The following is a 21,978-nucleotide window of genomic DNA, read 5'->3' as shown; positions in this document are numbered from 1 at the left end:
CTAAGCTGCAGAAGAACTCTAAGGATAAGCTAATCAACTTCTGTATACTTCAGTGTCCCCATCTGTGGAATGAAAATAATTAAGGTACCTAAAATATAGGTTGTAGTGGAGATTAATATACGTGAAACAGAAAAGTACTTAGCACAGAGGAAGTACTATAGAACTGTTGGCTATTATTATACATCTTGCCCTCCAGGAGCTAGCTCTCAATCTAAAGGAGGAGATAAGCCCAAACACATAAGAAACCATGTGATGAAAAAACAGCCTGGCATGAAGAGAGCCAAATGATCAAGTAAATCGTAGAGCTAAATACTGACAGCTAAAGAGACCAAAGAGTAAGCAAAAGTCTCAGTCCCCTGCTCCAGAACACGTGCCAGTTCTAATGGGCTCCTCTCACACATCCAGATGACAAAGTATGTCAAATTGTTTTTCTAGGGTAACATTCAAAGAATTAATTCATACTCTAGCCAGTGCTTCTTCAACTACAGGTCACAACTCTTTACTGAGTCATGAAGTCAATTTAGAAAGTCAGAACCAACATTTTCTTTAAAGAGAAATAGAAAAAAATAGAAAATAGAGTGCTTCACACATAGCAACAGTAAGAATCATTTGTGAAATTTGTCTTTGTGACATCTATTACTGAAATATGTATAAATATAAGTACAAACAAACGTTATGGGTTAAAATGTAAAGTCTAATTGTTACCAAGGGTTATAGTCTAAAAAATTTGAAAGACACAGTTCTAATTACCCAAGCAAACTCACTCTGCCTAATAGTTACCCTCACTTTTCCTCTCCATGAACTAGCTCAGTGGTAAGCAAACTCATTAGTCAACAGAGCCAAATATCAACAGTACAATGACTGAAATTTCTTTTGACAGCCAAATATTTGAAACTTAAACTATATAGATAGGTAGGTACATTCCTTATCGAGGTAGCACCCGCACGTGGTATTTTGTGAAAGAGCCACACTCAAGGGGCCAATGAGCCGCCGCAAACCACAGTTTGCCAGCCAGGTTACTAGCCCAATCACTAGCCTCTCCAAGCCCCTGTTTCAGAATCCCCTGTTCTCTACAAGGCCTAATGAAAACAAAATAGTCGCTCAGAAATCTAGTACCTCTCAACAAGTACTGAATTGCATTTGGGGAAAGTCCCATGATGATATCAGAGTTAGTCATCATCAAAGTCCACACTCCCATAACTAAGACCAGAGGAGGTCTAGCCCCATCCCAAGCTGAGCCAGTATAGTTAAGGCAGGGCCCTAAATTTTACTCAATATTCTCCAGTTCTCTAATACCAACGCTCAGGTTACCAAATATTAACAACAATGACATAAGAGTAACCAACAGTTATAAGTACTTACTAAGCACTCTACACATAATATCCAGGTAGTCCTCATCACAGCCCTATGTTATATGTGTTATTATTATTATTCCCATATTATATAGTTTAAATCCTGTCTTCACCTAAATTGTTGAAGTAATCTCTAGAATCAATGTAATCTCTAGAACAATGTTATAAAGTTTTGCTATAATATCTTTCAGTAGAAGTCTGACAACAACAACAAATAAATTTCTCTCTAGTCTGCTCTGCAATAATAACTTGGAAGAGGAAGGAGAGCACAGAGCTCCTTAAATACTGAGGTCAGAAAATATTTGTTTGCTTTTTAGAGAATGAGAGTCGTATTTTATGACCTTCATCTGACCCAAAGAAGATATCATTCTTTCTCCCCAGGGTTTAACATATCCCCAAACAGAGTATTTTCTTTAAACTCATTGCCATTAAAATCCATTCATGTCAATATTCCTGTGGCACTGTCAGCACCAGGAAAGTTTAACATTTCCCTGGTGACACATTACAGTGTGGAAAATAAAATATCCATCTTTTCTTATCCATTCACACAACTACAGTGTGTCCGTAAAGTCATGGTGCACTTTTGACTGGTCACAGGAAAGCAACAAAAGACGATAGAAATGTGAAATCCACACCAAATAAAAGGAAAACCCTCCCAGTTTTTGTAGGAAGATGTGGCAGCATGTGTGCATGTGCAGATGATGATGTAATACCATGTATACAGCGGAGCAGCCCATGGCCATGCCAGTCGAGATGTGGACGGTACAGAGGGAAGTTCAGTGTGTTCTGTGGCTCGCTAAATTCGAATCCATGACCAAAGTGCAATGTGAATATCGGCACGATTATAACAAAGCGCCACCACACAGGAATAACATTACTCGGTGGGATAAGCAGTTGAAGGAAACCTGCAGTTTGGTGGAGAGACCCCGTTCTGGTAGGTCATCAGTCAGTGACGAGTCTGTAGAGGCTATACGGGATAGTTGCCTAAGGAGCCCTAAAAAATCTGTGCATGAGCCCACATTGAACTGCACTGAATAGGTATGAAACTGGGAGAGTTTTCCTTTTATTTGGTGCAGATTTCACGTTTCTATCGTCTTTTGTTGCTTTCCTGTGACCAGTCAAAAGTACACCATGACTTACGGACACACTGTATTTGTTGACTGTATTATCACCCTAGAAGCCAAGCAAGAAAGGCCTCTGCCACTTTAGAAGTGCTACAAAGTAACACAAACACACAAAAAATAAATTTATTAAAGAAATGGGGTGGCCTCTGTCACTTGCAATCTGGCATTCTGCACTGGCAAAGTGAAATCCTAAAATTCCATTTTTGTGACTTATACTGTTCAGACCCCAAAACACTTGTCCACATCTTTCTTTATATGTCTTTTTTTTTTTCAGTGAGAGAGAGAGAGAAAGATAGACAGGAAGGGAGAGAGATAAGAAGCATCACCTCATAGTTGCAGCACCTTAGTTGTTCATTGATTGCTTTCTCATATGTGCCTTGACTGGGGGGTTCCAGCTGAGCCAGTGACCCGTTGCTCAAGCCAGTGACCTTTGGCCTCAACCCAGCAACCATGGAGTCATAGTTATGATGCCACACTCAAACCGGTGACCCCGTGCACAAGCCAGTGACCTTGGGGTTTCGAACCTGGGTCCTCAGTGTCCTAGGCTAACATTCTATCCAGTATGCCACCACCTGGTCAGGCTATATGTCTTTTTTTAAAAAGCAACCATGTCAGAATCCTGTTTATGAATTGTTGAAGTGCAAAATTCAGAGAAAATGCTGTCTGAAATAAGGTAGTTCAGCAGAACAGAGTCTTAGAAATAAGCAAAAACACAAATTAACCTGTCAAATCCTTTCTCTCAGGTAATATGAATGTAACAGATTTCTTGGCTAATGCCAGTATTCTTTCCAAGTACAGCAAAACATCGGTTTACATTTCTTTTTGTTCCAGTTTTTGGTTCTAAAAATATTTATAATTTAGCTCAGTATTCACACCAGGTCATATGGCAGCTGAGGAACATTTTGCAGAATTTGTATTACTAATAAATATACTTATGCACAGGGTTAGACATTATATATGCAAGGCCAAAGACCAATTTTTTATACTAATAGTTGGACAATTACTAAAATTACACTTTTGTTTTTATAAAAACATGTACTTAGATGTATCTAGAAATCACAATTTTAAATTTTAGCTTAATTAAATAATTTTGACTACTAAAAATAGAACTGTTTGAAAGTATGAAATTTTTCAATTTTTTACACTACTTTATATATTTTTTCCCACTAACACCTTTTATTCAGTTTTTAACCATACCAGTGAGAATCAAAATTGTCAATTTTTCAGTGTAGCTCTCCACACCAGAAGGTAGTCATGACTCTCAAAAGAAAAAACAATTTGGATCTTTCTTCACTTCAAAATGTATAATATATTAGGGCCTGTCCGGGTAACGCATTTTCTCAAAACACCAAGTTTTTGGGTTCAATCCCCAGTCAGGGCACTTAAGAGAAGTGACCAATGAACGCACAACTAAGTGAAAACAAATGAATTCTTCCCTCTCTCTTTCTCTCTCTCACTTTTTCTCTCTCCCACCCTTCGTCTCTCTAAAATCAATCAATAAAAAACATTTTTACTAATGTCCTGTATTTCTCAAAGACTTTTAAAACAAATAGAAAATAAGTAAAAAATATTCCAATGACTGAAACAGATCAAATATCAGTAATAAATGAGACACATTCTTTTGGGCAAATGGCTGTTAAAAAAAACCCAACAACTCCAGGCTCTGTATGCAAAGTAAAGTAGGGAAATTCAGTCATTGTTTTCTTCTTTAAAAATCCATTTATAGCCTGACCAGGCGGTGGCGCAGTGGATAGAGCGTCAGACTGGGATGCGGAAGACCCAGGTTCGAGACCCCGAGGTCACCAGCTTGAGCGTGGGCTCATCTGGTTTGAGCAAAAAAAATTCACCAGCTTGGACCCAAGGTCGCTGGCTCCAGCAAGGGGTTACTCGGTCTGCTGAAGGCCCGCGGTAAAGGCACATATGAGAAAGCAATCAATGAACAACTAAGGTGTCGCAGTGCGCAACGAAAAAACTAATGATTGATGCTTCTCATCTCTCCGTTCCTGTCTGTCTGTCCCTGTCTATCCCTCACTCTGACTCTCTCTCTGACTCTGTAAAAAAATAAAATAAAATAAATAAAAATAATTAATTTTAAAAAATCCATTTATATAAAAAAAAATCCATTTATTGCCTGACCTGTGGTGGCTCAGTGGATAAAGTGTCGAACTGGAATGCTGAGGTCACCAGTTCGAAAGCCCTGGCTTGCCAGGTGAAGGTACATATGAGAAGCAATATGAGCTGAAGTTTCCCACTCTTCCCGCCTGCCTTTCTCTCTTTCTCTCTTCTCTCTAAATTCAATAAATAAAATCTTTTTTAAAAAAATCTATTCATCCTAAAGGAAATGAAGGTGAGGAGAGGAAAGGGTGGGGGAGGGAACACACACCATTAACACAAAAAGTAAAATTGTATAAACTAAAGCAGTTTATAGGAGAGGGGTCACACTGCAAGATACCAAAGGGTGGTTGAAGAAATTCACCATTCTGCAGGAGTGGGGTTTGTACCGCCACATGAAGACAAGTGAAGAGCGATTCTCTGCCTTGGAGAAATTCCCTGCCCATTCCAAATCCTGGTTTCTGCATCATACCTCCACAGAGAGGGCCTCTCGTTCCACCAATCAGCCCACCTTAGGTGCCTCTGAGTCTCTGCACACAGTTATCTCAGTCCCCTCCCTGGGCAGCTCAAGTCTTCTCCCCACAGTCACACAGACCTTACTTCTGAACATGATGGGACTGTTGGCTAAGGACATTTTTAACAGGTTCAGAATCATGAAACCAAAATTGGGTAATTTCCCAGCAATATTAATGCGCAACTACACCACATTCCCATAATCTTGAAAAGAAATCCTTTAAGTTTTTCAGCCAAAGCCACCATCTTCCAGTAATTGGTCAATATAACTAACACAAAGGGAAAGAGGAGGCACCCACTATTTCTTCTCTAGGCCTTTTAAAAACATATGGACTGGTTCCTCTGGCCACATACATGTGAATCTACAAGAAAGGTGATACTGTAGACATCAAGGGAATGGGACTGTTCAAAAAGGAATGTCCCACAAATGCTACAATGGCAAAACTGGAGGAGTCTACAATGTCACCCAGCATGTGGTGGGCATTGTTGTAAACAAACAAGGGCAAGATTCTTGCCAAAAGAACTAACGTACAAATTGAACATACTAAGCACTCTAAGTGCCGAGATAAAATGTGTGAAAGAAAATGATCAGAAAAAGAAAGAGGCCAACAGAAGTGTCAGCTTACTCCATCCAGAGAAGCACACTTTGTGAGAGCTAATGGAAAGGAGCCAGAGCTGCTGGAACCCATCCCCTATGAATTCATGGCATGATAAGAGAAAAAAAAAATAAAAGACCTCTATACTATTAAAAAAAACAAAGAAAGAAATCTTTAAGCTCTGATTTGTCCACCTCAGAAGGCAGATCGCCAATGAAGAGTTGACAACTGTCAGGATGTCTTACAATTCTTCATGGTTCAACATTACCTTATTAAGCTTGCCTCACAGATTAATCTAGATACCCTCTGGGGAGGGACATTTATTTGTTGTTCTCAAACTCTTTGGTCTCTCTGAGGCCTCTGTGGTGGAATCCAGGATTGAGGCTTAGACTCCAGGCAAGGCTGTGAAGCTGGTACTTCAACTGGAACAGCTCCACTGGGTGGAAGGTTCTAACTGGTCTCTGATGTCCACGAAAATGTTCTCAAATCTTCCTGCACTGTCTGAGCTATGCCTGAAGGTGCTGGAGAAAACTCTTAGCATCCTCAGGAGCAGTTTCTTCCAATACTGGCTCAGACTTTTCCTCTTGGATTTCAGGTACAGGTTCTTGCTCTGGTCTGGTTCAGAATCAGGCTCTGGTTCAGCACCAATTTACTCTAAATGTTCTTCCAAGTCACTGCTAAAAGTCTGATTATAGAAAATTACAGAATCATCAGGTACCACCTTAGGCATCTGCTGTCTTTCTTCAGATTCCTCAACTTCTTCCTCAGATTCCTCCTGAGGCTCAGTGACAAAGCCACCAAAGACCTTATCTTGGCATCTGAAGATATCACTATAATACAGAACTTATTTGCAACAGAGTCCTCAGAAGCAAGGATAGATATCTGCATGGGTCTCCTCAAAGTCCAGCTGTTATCAGAGAGTAGCCCCATCACTTGGATCATCTCACTATCATTCAGAGAGGCATGAGTATCAACATGCCAATCTTAGTGCAGCAATTGGTGACGTTTTGTGACATCACTTTCTTACAGAGCTCTTTTCGTCCATAGAGCACATCTGCTGGCTCTCCAGTTTAATTCAATCCCCCATGGGCATAAGAGTTTTTTCCATGTGTACCATGTCTGGGGTCTGGTTCAGCAGTGTGTAATACTGTCCTACAAATTCCCTCAAAACTAGCAGGGAACTAGGCTTCTCCATAACAATTAAACCTGCACGGCTAAACAAGAGAGAAACAAGCTTTGCTCCATAGCATGGAGGAAGGAAATAAAATCCTCACACAACTGCATCCATACCTATTTTTGATAATAATATATTCAAATGTGTTATTCCCTAAATATAATTACATTATTTTTAATCCTATAGATCAGTGATTTTCAATCAGTATGCCGCAGCACACTGGTATGCTGCAAGAATTTTTAAGACATGTAAAACCTGACTGTTTAGTCAGGCACACTGACTCCTAACCCAAAATCTTGTTTCTCTTGGGACTGTCTCCCTTATGTTCAGGTATAAGCTTAATAAAATCTGTCTAGAAAATTCTCTGGGTTTCCTCTTGATTTCTATCTTGGGGAACTCAAGAACTCTAACACCAAGAGCAGTAGGGCTTTAACATATGAGCTTTGAAAGGACACAAACACTCAGTCTAAAATACTACTTGTAAGCCCTGGTCAGTAGCTCAGTGGATCAAGTATCAGCCTGGCATATAGACATCTAGGGTTTGATTTCTCCTGGTCAGGGCACACAGGAGAGGCAACCATCTGCTCCTTCCCCACTCCTTCTCTCCCTTCTCTCCCTCTTCCCCTCTCACAGCCAATAGCTCAACTGGTTCTAGTGTGGCCCAGGTGCTGAGGACAGCTCTGTTGGAGCACATCAGTCTCAGGTGCTAAAAATAGCTCAGTACTCAAGCATCAGCCCAAGATGGGGTTGCCCAGTGGATCCCAATCAAGTTGTATACAGGAGTCTGCCTCACTATCTCCCCTCTTCTCTTCTAAAAAAATAAAAATTAAAAATAAAATACTACTTGCAACAAATAATCCCAAAACTTAGTGCCTCAAAAAACATTTATTAACTTTATAATTCAGTGGGTTGATTGGGATTGTCTGGGTGGTCTGAGACATTTTTAAATGCTTATTTATTACTTTATTTGAAAGATGACAATGATAAATATATTACATGTTAATATCATCTTAGTGTTATTATAAAATTAAATCTGACCTTGATGGCCCCCTAAGAAATGTCCTCAAGTAGAGTATAAATAAGTCCAGAATATGAAGAATAATGAAGAATGAACAAAACTTGGAAAAAGATTTTCCCGCCCTGGCTGGATGGCTCACTTGGTAGAAGCACAGTCCTGCAATGCAGAGGTGGCTGGTTCAGTCCTTGGCCAGGGCACATACAGAAACAGATTGATGCTTCTGTCTCCCCCTAACCCCTCTCTGGATTCAATAAAAATAAAAGAATAAAAAATTTGAAAAAAAATAAAGACAAACCCCCCCCCCCCCCCATGACTAGTAACGCCATGCCACAAGTCTAAAAGGCCATGAACTGGTTAAAATCTTGGCAAAATTGGTGGAGGTTTTTTGTGTTTGTTTTTTTTAACAGAGACAGAGAGAGAGTCAGACAGTGACAGACAGACAGGATCGGAGAGATGAGAAACATCAATCATTAGTTTTTCATTGCGCATTGCAACACCTTACTTGTTCCTTGATTGCTTTCTAATATGTGCCTTGACCGTGAGCCTTCAGCAGACCAAGTAATCCCCTGCTTGAGCCAGAGACCTTGGGTCCAAACTGTGGAGCTTTTGCTCAAACCAGTTCAAGCTGGCGACCTCGGGGTCTCGAACCTGGGTCCTCGGCATCCTAGTCCAACGCTCTATCCACTGCGCCACCGCCTGGTCAGGCAAAATTGGCTTAATTTTGATATACCTGTCTCCTTCATTTACTGTTTACTACCTTTGCCTACAATATTAAGGGAATTTTTTTTCCTGTGTAATATCCCTAGATTGCAAATATTTTGTGTCTTACTAGAATAATTTTCTTTGCTTTATGTTGACTGTTTATGTCCTTACTTATTTAAGAAAGCAAACAAAGGTTCCTCATTAAAAAGCAGTGCTCATTCAAAAGTGTGTTATCTTTTTTTTTTTTTTGAAATGTTTTACTGTCACCTTGGTTAAATAACAGGGTATCATCTCTCAAACACCAACATTCCTATCTTTCTTTCCACTGACAACTCTTCTCAAAATCATATTCTAAATATAGAAAACAGTACAATAAAATTTTCAGTATGTTTTTACTACCTAACACTGTCTTTGAGATATCCCAGAGCACCCCTGGAAAAATCACAAGAAGTATTCTGTCACAATTATAGAGAAGGTGCTAGAAATAATGAGGTTTATTTGATATTTAAATATTGATGAGTTTCATGGGAAAAGTTACCAAATCAGAAAAGATGCTCAGCCTTCCCTGGTTTAAATACGTACAAGTACAATAAAATGCTATTAATAAAAATATTCTAGAAATTGTGTAGTTTATGGGAAGTTCCTAGAGATCAGTCAATGCACTTTTTAATCTATGTTTCTGTTTATAAATCCTGATAGTGTTTTGCCAGATTTTAGGGAATAATAGATTAATGTTTTGTTTTAATTTCCATTATTATTTAAAATGCTTACTTGGTAACAACCTTACTTTCAAAATTTGAATCTAGCATCTTCTAGGTCAATGGAGTTTTAAAAAAATACAGATGTCTAGGACTTAATCTAGACTCACTGAATCTTTTTACTTGGTATCCTTAGTATAGTCTTGGTATGTTCTCAGTATGTATATTATGCCATATGAATATTACATACAAAGGTTCTTTTTCTCTGTAAAATTATGTTCATCAATGTTTTATAAATCAGATATTATATTAGCTGTCTTCTTTGAAAAGCACTAATCCTAGTGACATTTAAAACTTTTCGAATTGCTTTTATCATTCTTGTTTTGCATGCCACAGAAACAACTTACTTCCCTTGTTAGTTGCATTATTCTTATTATGAACTCTCTTCAAACTTTTTACATTAAAATTATCAATAATAAGCTGACCACGAATATTTTAAGTTTCTACTGTATTATCTAAAGAGAGATTTTGTTTTACACTGATTCTAGTCTGAAGGCTCCACAATCAACTAGAAGCCAAACTCTGTGTTTCAACAAAGGATTATCTCAGAGACCCCAATGGAAAAGGATTGTAGGAGGTATTTCAAACTATTGACACTTCAAAGAATAGACTCTTGGGTACAGGTTTCTAATGCCATTTCTTGGATAGGTGGACAACGTTGAGACGATTCCAGTGGACTGAGTCAGAATTTCCAGAACTCTTTTTTAGTCAAGTAGACTATTAACCTAAGATCCAATGCAATGAGAATTACACAGGACTGAATTAATTAATGAGGGATAACTAATGAGGGATGACTGGAGTTATTTGGAATACGTCTTAATGTCTGTTTTCTGGATTTATAAAAAGCCTGCTCTTTTTCATCTCAAGCAATCTAAACCTTAACAATTTAGTAATCTTTGCTTTTGTAAAATCAAACATTCCTGATTCTTACCTGATTCTCACTGACTCTCTCTACTGAATTTCATTAGTAAATCTCCTTGAAATATTGTAAAAAATGGTTATATAACCAAGGGTTTACCTGAAATGTAGTATTTTAGAATGATGATTAATAACTCAGGTATAATAAACCACTGTTAAGGAACTATGGTTGACTTTATGGAGTCAATATTTACACAGCCACCCAGGAAAATGGATCTGGTACCTGGCTTTATAGGGTCTAGACTTATCAGTGATAAGGAAGGTCACTTCCTGGCAGGCTCAGGACCCTTAGGACATGTTGGGGACCTCAAAAAGAGAATTCACCTATATTTATAGGTACTGCAGATGAAATCTGATGGTTTCTTAATCTTGACTTTCTAACCACAAAATACAATAAAGCAAGCACTGGTCCAGTAGCTCAGCTGGTTAGGGCATTGTCCTGATATGCCAACCAAGATTGTGGGTTTGATCCCCAGTCAGGGAACATAAGAATCAACCAATTAAGTGGAACAACAATGAAGAGAAATCAAGTGTTTTTCTTTCTCTCCCTCCCTCCCTCCCTCCCTGCCTCTCCTTTCTTCTCTCTCTAAAAATCAATAAATTTAAAAAAAAACCAACAATTTTTTAAAAATACAATAGAGGATTTTAAAAGTTTAATGAGATTCTTTTTGAATTTTTTTTAACTTATTGATTTTAGAGAGGAAAGAAGAGCAAAACAGAAATATAGATTTGTTGTTCCAGTTATTTACACATTCATTGGCTGTTTCTTTTTTCACTGGCTGTTTCTTTTACGTGCCCTTACCGTATATAAAACCCGCAACCTTGGCATATGTGGTTGATGCTCTAACCAACTGAGCTACCTGGCAGGGCTAATGAGATTCTCTATAAAATTTCCAGCAAACTTAAGAAGGCCTATATGATAAATTAACATTATTGCTACCCCTATGTAAATAACCAGGCCAAACTTGAAACTAACCTGGTTTTAGAATCAAAAATAATATGTGCCTGACCTGTGGTGGCACAGTGGATAAAGCATTGACCTAGAAACGCTGAGGTCGCCAGTTTGAAACCATGGGCTTGCCTGGTCAAGGCACATATGGGAGTTGATACTTCCTGCTCCTCCTCCCTCTTTCTCTCTCTCTCTAAGAATGAATAAATAAAATCTAAAAAAAAAGAGAATACTTTGCTTTGAATCAAAAAGGATGGGGAAGACTGTAAGGGAACTTGGTATAAGCAAGGGAAAAAAGATAATCTCCTGATGAAAAACTATATATTATTTAGATAATACATTATTTGACTCTAATCCTTTATTGCCTTTGAGTTATTTTTAACTCTGTATGTTATAGATAGCTGATAGCAATGCAAAATAGTCCTTGTCTTTAGATGCGCAAATAAATTCTGTATAGTGTTCAACTGACTTCCCCTCTCCCCATATAAAAATCACGTTTTATAACCATTTATAAATTCATTTCAACATTTCTTTAGTACATATCAATTTGTGCTTTTTTCTTTTTTTTTTTTTATTTATTTCTTTTTTTTTTTTTTTTGAAGCTGGAAACAGGGAGAGACAGTCAGACAGACTCCTGCATGCGCCCCGACCGGGATCCACCCGGCACGCCCACCAGGGGCGACGCTCTGCCCACCAGGGGGCGATGCCCTGCCCCTCCGGGGAGTCGCCATGTTGCGACCAGAGCCACTCTAGCGCCTGAGGCAGAGGCCACAGAGCCATCCCCAGCGCCCGGGCCATCTTTGCTCCAATGGAGCCTTGGCTGCGGGAGGGGAAGAGAGAGACAGAGAGGAAAGTGCGGCGGAGGGGTGGAGAAGCAAATGGGCGCTTCTCCTATGTGCCCTGGCCGGGAATCGAACCCGGGTCCTCCGCACGCTAGGCCGACGCTCTACCGCTGAGCCAACCGGCCAGGGCCAATTTGTGCTTTTTTCAGTGCTCTTATGAACTGGCCACAATATCTACCTGGTACCCTTATTAATATTGAGTTTAGCCTGACCAGGCGGTGGCGCAGTGGATAGAGCGTCGGACTGGGATGCGGAAGGACCCAGGTTTGAGACCCCGAGGTCGCCAGCTTGAGCGTGGGCTCATCTGGTTTGAGCAAAAGCTCATCAGCTTGGACCCAAGGTCACTGGCTCAAGCAAGGGGTTACTCGGTTTGCTGAAGGCCCATGGTCAAGGCACATATGAGAAAGTAATCAACGAACAACTAAGGTGTCACAATTCGCAACAAAAAACTAATGATTGATGCTTCTCATCTCTCCGTTCTTGTCCGTCTGTCCCTGTCTATCCCTCTCTCTGACCCTCTCTCTGTCTCTGTAAAAAAAAAAAATAAATAAATATTGAGTTTACTATTTAACATTTTTAAAAAAATAGCTTTATACATATTTTTATGACTTATTATAAAACTATATTTCTCAAATTATGAGGACATTCTATTTTATTTATTTTATTTTATTTTTTTAAGTGAGAGGATGGGGGATAAAAAGACTCCCGTGTGCACCTCAAATGGGATCCCCCCAGCAACCCATGTCTGGGGCAGGTGCTCGAATCAACCGAACTATCCTCACCACCTGAGGCCAACACTTGGACCATCGGGCTATCCTTAGCACACAGGGCCAAAGCTTGAACCAATCCAGCCACTGACTGCAAGAGGGAAAGAGAAATAGAAGAGTGAGAGGGAGGGAAAGAGAAGCAGATGGTCTCGTGTGTGCCCTGACTGGATATCGAACCTGGAATGTCCACATGGTGGGCCAATGCTCTACCCACTGAGCAAACACGCCAGGGCCAGGACATTTTATTTTACAGTTTGTTAGTTTTACTTAAAACTCTTAAAAAACATTTATAACTACATGTGTATTCTTGTCCCAAGCCACACAAATGCTAGGAACAGGCCTAAGTGATTACCTATATGTTAAATTCTTTACTTTAGTCTGAGAGACAGAGTGTTGTCACAACTTGGTACTGAACTCATGCAGCTGCTATAGACTGAATTGACCCCTCTAAATTCTTATGTTAAAGGCCTAATTCTCAATATGACTATATTTGGAGATAGGGTCTTTAGGAGATAAAGATAAATGAAGTCATAAGGATAGGGCCCTCGTCTGACAAGACTGAAGGCCTTATAGGAGCAAGAAGATATGCACTGTCTCTCTCCTTCATCCTCTTATACACACACAGAGAGAAGAAAGACCACGTAAACACACAGTGAGAAGGTGATTGTCTACAAGCCACGAAGAAAACCCTCTCCAGAAACCGACCAAATTGGCACCTTGATCTTAGACAGGCTCCAGAACTATGAGAAAATATATTTCTGTTAAACCACTGAGCCTGTGGCACTTTGTTATGGCACCCCAAGCATACTAATAAACCATCCAGTAGGAAAATACAGACAAACAATTCTTTATTTACAATTATTGTAAGAGCTATGAAGGAAAGGTACAGGGTTTAATAAAAGTACATTCTGAGAAACTCAACTTAGGCTAGGGATAGGTGAGATCAGAAAAGTGTTTCATAAGGAAGTGAGACATAAGCTGAGACTGGATAGACAAGTAGGAGGTAGCCAGGTATAGAGAGGGGAAATAACATCTCAGGTACAGAGAACAGACTGTGCAAAATAAGTAAACAAAGGCAGCCACCAGATTGTGCAGATTGGTTTATAGGCCATGTCATGACTTTCAGGTGTGATACAAAGAATAATAAACTATTCACTAAACAAGTTTAAATAAACAGCTAATAATCAAATATCTACTTTAAAAAGCCTTTTCTGACTATTGTATAATAGATAGGTGGACTGGGGTAAGCAATGCCAGGCAAAGAAAGACTACTTAGTAAGTTACAAAAGTAGCAGAGGCAAGAGATCACAATGGCTTGAACTATATAGACATACCAGTGGTAGCAGAGAGAAGTAGAGGCATTAAGAGATTTGAGAGATATAATAGGAGTTATGGAGGTGAAGAAGAGAAAGGTAAAAAGAATAATTGTTTTCTATCTTGACAACAAACTAGACAATAAGAGGAGTAGGTTGGGTTTTTTTTGTTGTTTGTTTGTTTTTACATAGACAGAGAGAGAGAGAGAGAGAGAGAGAGGGACAGAGAGGGACAGATAGGAATGGAGAGAGATGAGAAGCATCAATCATCAGTTTTTCGTTCTGACACCTTAGTTGTTCATGGATTGCTTTCTCATATGTGCCTTGACCATGGGGCTACCGCAGACTGAGTAACCACTTGCTCAAGCCAGTGACCTTGGGTCCAAGCTGGTGAGCTTTGCTCAAACCAGATGAGTCCGTGCTCAAGTTGGCGACCTCGGGGTCTCAAACCTGGGTCCTCCACATCCCATTTTGACACTCTATCCACTGCACCACCACCTGGTCAGGCAAAGGAATAGGTTTTTGAGAAAGACAATGACTTCAGTCTTGTAAGTGCTAAAGTTAATATGTCTCTGAAATATCCAAGTAGATTATAATGAACTGGGAGTTGTGAGATATAAAAGTGAGTGCGACTGGCATAACAATAGCAATTCTCAAAACAACAGTAACAAACCAGGCTACCAAGGATTTTCAATATTCAGGTCCTGTGTCCATATACTTATGGCTCACTGATAAACCACAAACTTTTTTTTTTACACAACAAAATGGTACCTGCTAGGAATTTAGTGATGACAGTTGCTCCATCCCTGCCAACCTCTGCCAGTTGCTGCCTTCCCACTGGGAACCTATGTGAGATCACTTCCTATATGAGCCCAATTTTTCTCTCTCTTTTTTTTTTTTTTTTCATTTTTCCGAAGCTGGAAATGGGGAGGCAGTCAGACAGACTCCCGCATGCGCCCGACCGGGATCCACCCGGCATGCCCACCAGGGGGCGATGCTTTGCCCCTCTGGGGCGTCGCTCTGTTGCATCCAGAGCCATTCTAGTGCCTGAGGCAGAGGCCACAGAGCCATCCCCAGCGCCTGGGCCATCTTTGCTCCAATGGAGCCTCGGCTGCGGGAGGGGAAGAGAGAGACAGAGAGGAAGGAGAGGGGGAGGGGTGGAGAAGCAAATGGGCTCCTCTCCTGTGTGCCCTGGCCGGGAATCGAACCCAGGACTCCTGCACGCCAGGCCGACGCTCTACCGCTGAGCCAACTGGCCAGGGCCCCAATTTTTAAAAGACTATAAATGTAACACAAAGCTATCAGTCTGGTCTTCACAGTCCTTCAAGGTAGCAAAATTTTCTAATTTTCAAAATCCACAGAGAAACTAAAGCCCTGTATCAGGGCACCAATAATACTACACAAAGGGTTTACTATGTGTACCAGGTGGTACCTCTTTTTAGCACATTCCCCAGAAGCATTTATCCAGGCAAATACCACCAAATTGCATCAGAGTGGGAAAGTACATGACACTGTTTCACATGTCAGTTTCACAGGGTCAAAGTTTGACACATCACATTCTTAAGCCCCAGGAACCCCTCCCTGCCCACTGCCTATCATTGCAGACACATAGTATTTACTTTCATCTGATATCTGATGTCCAAATCCACTGCCCAAATTAGTAATTCTACAATGCAAAAGGATACCTATCCCCAAGGACTCTAGGGATAAAGGACACCAATAGCAATATGCGTGCCTGTGTGTGTAGACGCGTAAACACACATACACACAACAGGTGCACAGCTACCTCTTCACTCCTACTGGCCATTCTTGACCTCCACTGAATGCTCACAGCCTCAAAGAAATAAAGCAGAGACACTTCAAAAATATAGGACAATAACCTTAATTTGATTAGAAAAGCTTAACTTTCTGGGTAACTAGAAACATAAACACTATTACATTAAACTCCTAAATTTGTAGAGACTAGGTGTTTGTGCTGAAATTCACAAACAACAAAATACCGTAATACTATTTGTTCCAAGAGGAAGCCCTCCACAGAGCTGGGCAACGGAAGCCATTCAGAACTGTTTCAATTGAGAAAAATCAAAATATAATACTCCTATACCTTAGGTAAACAAATACAAATAGATTTACCACTTCATTTTCTTTCAATTCTTTTCCATAATCCAGGCCAGTAGTTTACACTTCCAACAAGACTATCAACTCCTCTAGGTCTGCTATTCTGGACTAGATTTTTAAATGTGTTAAGAGAATACCCAGATGGGTTTAAACATGAAATAGCTTTCTAAAAATGAGAATGATGTAATTTCAGGAAGTTACATTTAAAATAAATGGTATGAGACAAGCCAAAAAAACTTTCATAACCAACTTGCCCCAACAAAGCCCTTATCATTGCAGGTTTGGATGTTCTCATATCCCATGTTGGAATTTAGTTGGTCTATTCCCTAATGTGACCAAAGCCAACTATAAATATCTGTGGCTTTTCTAATGCACACTATTATTCCTTTAACTTGGTTTAAATCTTACTAATTAGTTTTTCTTTAAAATTTACAACTTCAAACAGGTAATTATGGCCTGCTGATAATAAAAACATAATTAACAACTACCATTTTTTGAAAGTTTACTAGTAACAGGCATTGGGCTAAATTCTAAAACAGTAACAAATAGCTATGTGCTTAATTGCAGGCACTATGCCATACACTTTATGTGCATAATCTTTTACAGATAAACTAGGGCAACTAAGGCTACTGTGAACAAACTGTCAGAGATCCTGCCTAAGGCCAATAGCTCCACATTTACCGAGATGTGTTCAATTTTTGCCTATTCAAGAACATTTTAAAAAACAGAACATTCCAGCAATTGTTCCCTCCTTGCCTACATCAGCTTTTCCTTCTTTACTGGATAACTTCACTGAAATATAAACATGATGTATATAGTACCTTCCATTTATATTTTTAAAAAAGGAGGAAAACTCAACTCATAGCTTTTTCCAGCGATTACCTGATTTCTGTGATTCTCTTTTCAGCAAAACTCTTTGAAAGCATAGTGTATACACAACACTCATTAATTCCTCAGCTAAAATATCAGAAAAGGAACAAGAATAATTAAATAAAACTCTATCCCTTCACTTATATTTAACAACTTATAAATGTTAATTTTGCTACATTTGCTATTGTCTCTGCTTTTTTCTCTCCTTTCTCACCACACACACATACACACACTTTTTGTTAACTAGCTGGACCACTTGAAAGTAAGTTGTAAGCATCAGAACATCTCTTCCCTCAAATACTTCCACAATTAATATCCCCCTGGCTTAAGAACAAGGAAGAACCATCACAGAACTGTCACACTAAACAAGTTTAACACTGACACAATATTATCGAATAAAACTTTACATTCAAATTTCCTCAATTGTCCCAATAATGTTCTTCAACAATTTTTTAAAATCCAGGATCCAACCAAGAATCAAGCAGAACCTTTACTCACCGGGTCTTTTTTGTCTCCAATAATCTAGACCACCTCCTTAATTAAAAAATAAAAAATCTTTCATAACATTGTTTGAAGACTCCAGAAAAGTAGAGATTAGTTCTACAGATTGCCTCCTCAATTGGGACTTTTCAGATTATTTCTCATATATTAAATTGAGCTTAAACTTTGTGTGTGTGTGTGTGTGAGAGAGAGAGAGAGAGAGGAGAGAGAGAGAGAGAGAAGAAGGGAGAGAGATGAGAACCATCAACTCTCATTTGCTTCACTTTAGCTGTTCATCGATTGTGTCTTGTACATGCCTTGACCAGGTGGCTCCAGCTGAGCCAGTGACCCCTTGCTCAAGCCACATACCATGTCAAGCTGGTGGGCCTGTGTTCAAGCCAGCAACCTCGGGGTTTCAAACCTGGGACCTCAGCATTAAACATTTTTAATGCAAATATTACACAGGTGACATCATCTCCCATTCTCTGAACCCAGGCCTTAATTCATAAACAACAAAAATAAACAACCCAATTAAAAAATGGCTAAAGGACTTGATTTTTCCAAAGAAGATTTACAAATGACCAATAAGCACATAAAAAGATGCTCATCACCAATAATAATTAGGAAAACAAATTAAAACCACAATGAGATATCATTTCACACCTATTAAGATGGCTAATATTTGAAAAATGGACAATAAAAAGTGTTGGCTAGGATGTGGAAAAATTGGAACTCTAGTGTACTGCTGGTGGGAATGTAAAATGGTACAGCTGCTACGGAAAGCAGTATGGTGGTTCCCCAGACAGTTAAACCCAGAATTCCCATACAATCCAAAAATTCCACTTCTAGGTATCTACCCAAAATAACTGAAAGCAGAAACTCAAACAGATACTTGTACAACCATGTTCATAGCAGCATTATTCACAATAGCCAAAAGGTGGAAGCAGCCGAAATGTCCATCAACAAATAATGGATAAATAAAATAAATGTACATACATACAAAAAAGTATTTAGCCTTAAGAAGGAATAAAATATTGACTGATGCTAAAACCTGGATGATTCCTGAAGAAATTACACAAACTGAAAGAAGCCCGATACAGCAGGCCACATATTATATAATTCCAATTATATGTAATGTCCAAAATAGGCAAATCAATTAAGACAGAAAATAGATGAGTGATTAACAGGGGCCAGAGGAAATGCAGAATGTGGAACAGATGCTAGTGAATAGGAGGTTTCCTTTTGGGTGATGAAATGCTCTGAATTAAGACACTGGTAATAGTTGTAAAACCTAGTGAATACACTAAAAACCACTAGATTGTATATTCTTAGCTGGTGATTATATGTTAAGTGAATTATATCTCAACACAACAAATTGCCCTCTCCCCTCAAAAAATAAACCCTGTAACAGATCACATCATTTCTCTGCTTAAAACTACCCACTGACTTTCTGTCCCAATCAGTATAAAAATACAAAGTCCATTCGGTGGCCTGCACAGTACTACAAAATCCAGCCCCTGTCTCATATTCTTCTGTGCCCTACCTATTCCCAACCTCAACACCACTGTTCACTCACCAATAGCCAACCCAGCCTCCTTGTTCTCCAACATGCCAGCATACTCCCACTGAGGACTTGAGTAGCATATGCTGCATGTACCCTCTATCCAGAATGTTTCTGTTCAATATACACATTTATCAACATCACTAATTCCAGACCACCATTCTCTGTTCAAATATCACCTTAATGAGAAAATTCCTACACAACAAACAAAATTTAAAATTTCAACACTGCCCCACAAAAACCCATACCCTCATATCTCTTAATCTGGTTTTATTTTTCTTCATATCACTCAATACCACGCATGTTTTTGTCATGGGAGCTCCAAGAGAGCAGGAACTTGGTCTGCTTAAACATTGCTGTATCTCAGTATCTAGGACAGTTCTTGTACATATACTGTTCATAAAAATTAGGGGATATTTCAAAATGAGTATGAAGCAATAAAAAAAGAAGCTTTTGCCCTGGCCAGCTGGCTCAATGGTAGAGCGTCGGCCTGGCGTGCAGAAGTCCCGGGTTCGATTCCCGGCCAGGGCACAAAGGAGAAGCGCCCATCTGCTTCTCCACCCCTCCCCCTCTCCTTCCTCTCTGTGTCTCTCTTCCCCTCCCGCAGCAAGGCTCCAATGGAGCAAAGATGGCCCGGGCGCTGGGGATGGCTCCTTGGCCTCTGCCCCAGGCGCTAGAGTGGCTCTGGTCACAAAAGAGCAACGCCCCGGAGGGGCAGAGCATCGCCCCCTGGTGGGCATGCCGGGTGGATCCCGGTCGGGCGCATGCGGGAGTCTGTCTGACTGTCTCTCCCCGTTTCCAGCTTCAGAAAAATACAAAAAAAAAAAAAGCTTTTGGTGCTTTTTTTAATTAAACAAGAACATCAGAAAAGCAAACAACAAGTCAAAGAATGTTGTTCGATTATGCAAATGAGATGCTAAACCAACTTTTATTTCGTTGGTGAAAATGCACCTCACAAACGGCTGAAAGTACTGGAATATCTGCATGTTCCCAGATAATTTGTAGTAAGAACTGAGTAAATATAGTTTAATATATGCATACATAAATAGATTACTTTGAATAAATGAATGAATGACTGGAGGCAAAAAGACAAATAGAAACATAGTAACTTGTTTTACCAAAAAGGTAGTACCAAGACTCAAACACAGGTCTGCCTGACTCTCAAGCCAAAGCTCTTCATTTCTATGCTATACTTCCACTTATCAATTTGGAAATACTGAAGGAATTTCTTGTTGGATGGAAGATTGTATATTTTGTATAATGCCAAGATATCACATACATCTAAAACTCCATTACTGAATTCTATTTCAACACAACTACCATATTACATGAAAAAGTACAATTGAGAGCCTCTAAAATTACTGCACTTCATTTGTTTTATATCATTCAGGTACTTTCAAAATTATGCTAACTAAACCAGACTCTCTCTCAAAAGCAAAAAACAAACTAGCTGCAAACTTCAAATATCTCTGTGTGCATAAAACATACTAGAAAGAATATGCCAAAGGAAACAGGCCTTCATACCTGGAATGGCATACTAGCATCTGCTTTTGCAATAGCCATCTGAGACAGAAATAAAAAGAGATGTGAGTAACACCCCTCCTCCGACCAAGACTAAGATGACAATTTTAATAACTTTTAAATTTTTTTAGGCCCTGACTGGTTTGCCAAGTAGTAGAGCATTGACCCAGTGTGTGGATGTCCCAGATTCAATTCAATCCCCAGTCCGGGCACACAGAAGCGACCATCTGCTTCTCCACCCCTTCCCTTTCCCCTTCCCTTTCCCCTTCCCCTTCCCCTTCCCCTTCCCCTTCCCCTTCCCCTTCTCTCTCTCTCTCTCTCTCTCTCTCTCTCTCTCTCTTTCTTCTCCTCCCACTGCCATGGCTCAATTGGTTCTAGTGCATCAGCTCTAGGCACTAAGGATGGCTCTGTGGAGCTTCTGCCTCAGGTGCTAAAAATAGCTCAGTTGCAAGCATGGCCACAGGTGAGCAGAGCATCGGCCCCAGACAAGGGTTGCCAGATGGATCCCAGTCAGGGCATATGTGGGAGTCTGCCTCTCTATTTCCCCTCCTCTCACTTGGAAAAGAAGAAACTTTTTAGACTAGGCTACAAGAACAAGAAACAATGGAGTAAATGGTAATTCACTTGTTTTATTAACATCAGCTTCTCCATACTTACTACAAACTTTTTAAAGTACTAATTAAACTTATTCAAACATCTTATGCTTTGTAGTTCTTACTTTCTTGGCTTCTCTACTGCAAATGCTAAGCCACACTTTGCCTCCTACTGCACATTCTCTACAAAGACTTGCCTTGCTCTATGCAGACAGGTATCATGGATCTTCGATTATTTTGGGAGATGACTAAGCACAGAGATAATTTTACAATGAGGCAATTCAGGCCCAGAAATGATAGTTCTTGTTGAAACTACACAGAACTTGTTAGTGACAAAGCCCAGATTAGTATCCATGTTTCCTGGCTTCCTTCCATATTAAAATTCTTCTACTCTTCCAATATTAAAGATTAAACAATTATTATTTGTAGTGAGGAATTTTTGGCTTGCTTAACTAAAAGTCTTCAATATAAAGGAATGTGTCTAATTGAATCTTATAACCTCAAACTTAGTGCCCAACACATAATAGATGGTATTAATGTGTATTTACTGAATGACCAATTGTTTAAATGAGTTACTTTACTAAAAAGTATTTATTTCTGATCCTTATTAATTAAATATTTTAGGCAGTTAGAGTAGGCTTGACTTTAGACACCACAAAAATGATCAAGAGATTGCTCTAGTTGAAAACTAAAGTGA

General features: G+C 39.5%; 1 protein-coding gene and 1 pseudogene across 5 annotated transcripts in view; both read right to left on the bottom strand.

Annotated features, from left to right (window-relative positions):
- MAST2 (microtubule associated serine/threonine kinase 2) overlaps positions 1-21,978 on the bottom strand; it is a 219,649-nt gene that overhangs the window by 82,245 nt on the left and 115,426 nt on the right. The window lies entirely within an intron of this gene.
- On the bottom strand, positions 200-19,216 carry LOC136397270 (ras GTPase-activating protein-binding protein 1-like; annotated as a pseudogene).

The sequence above is a fragment of the Saccopteryx leptura genome, chromosome 3, assembly GCF_036850995.1.
Source record: "Saccopteryx leptura isolate mSacLep1 chromosome 3, mSacLep1_pri_phased_curated, whole genome shotgun sequence".
Classification (NCBI taxonomy): Eukaryota; Metazoa; Chordata; class Mammalia; order Chiroptera; family Emballonuridae; genus Saccopteryx; species Saccopteryx leptura.
This window is presented reverse-complemented; position numbering and strand designations above follow the sequence as displayed.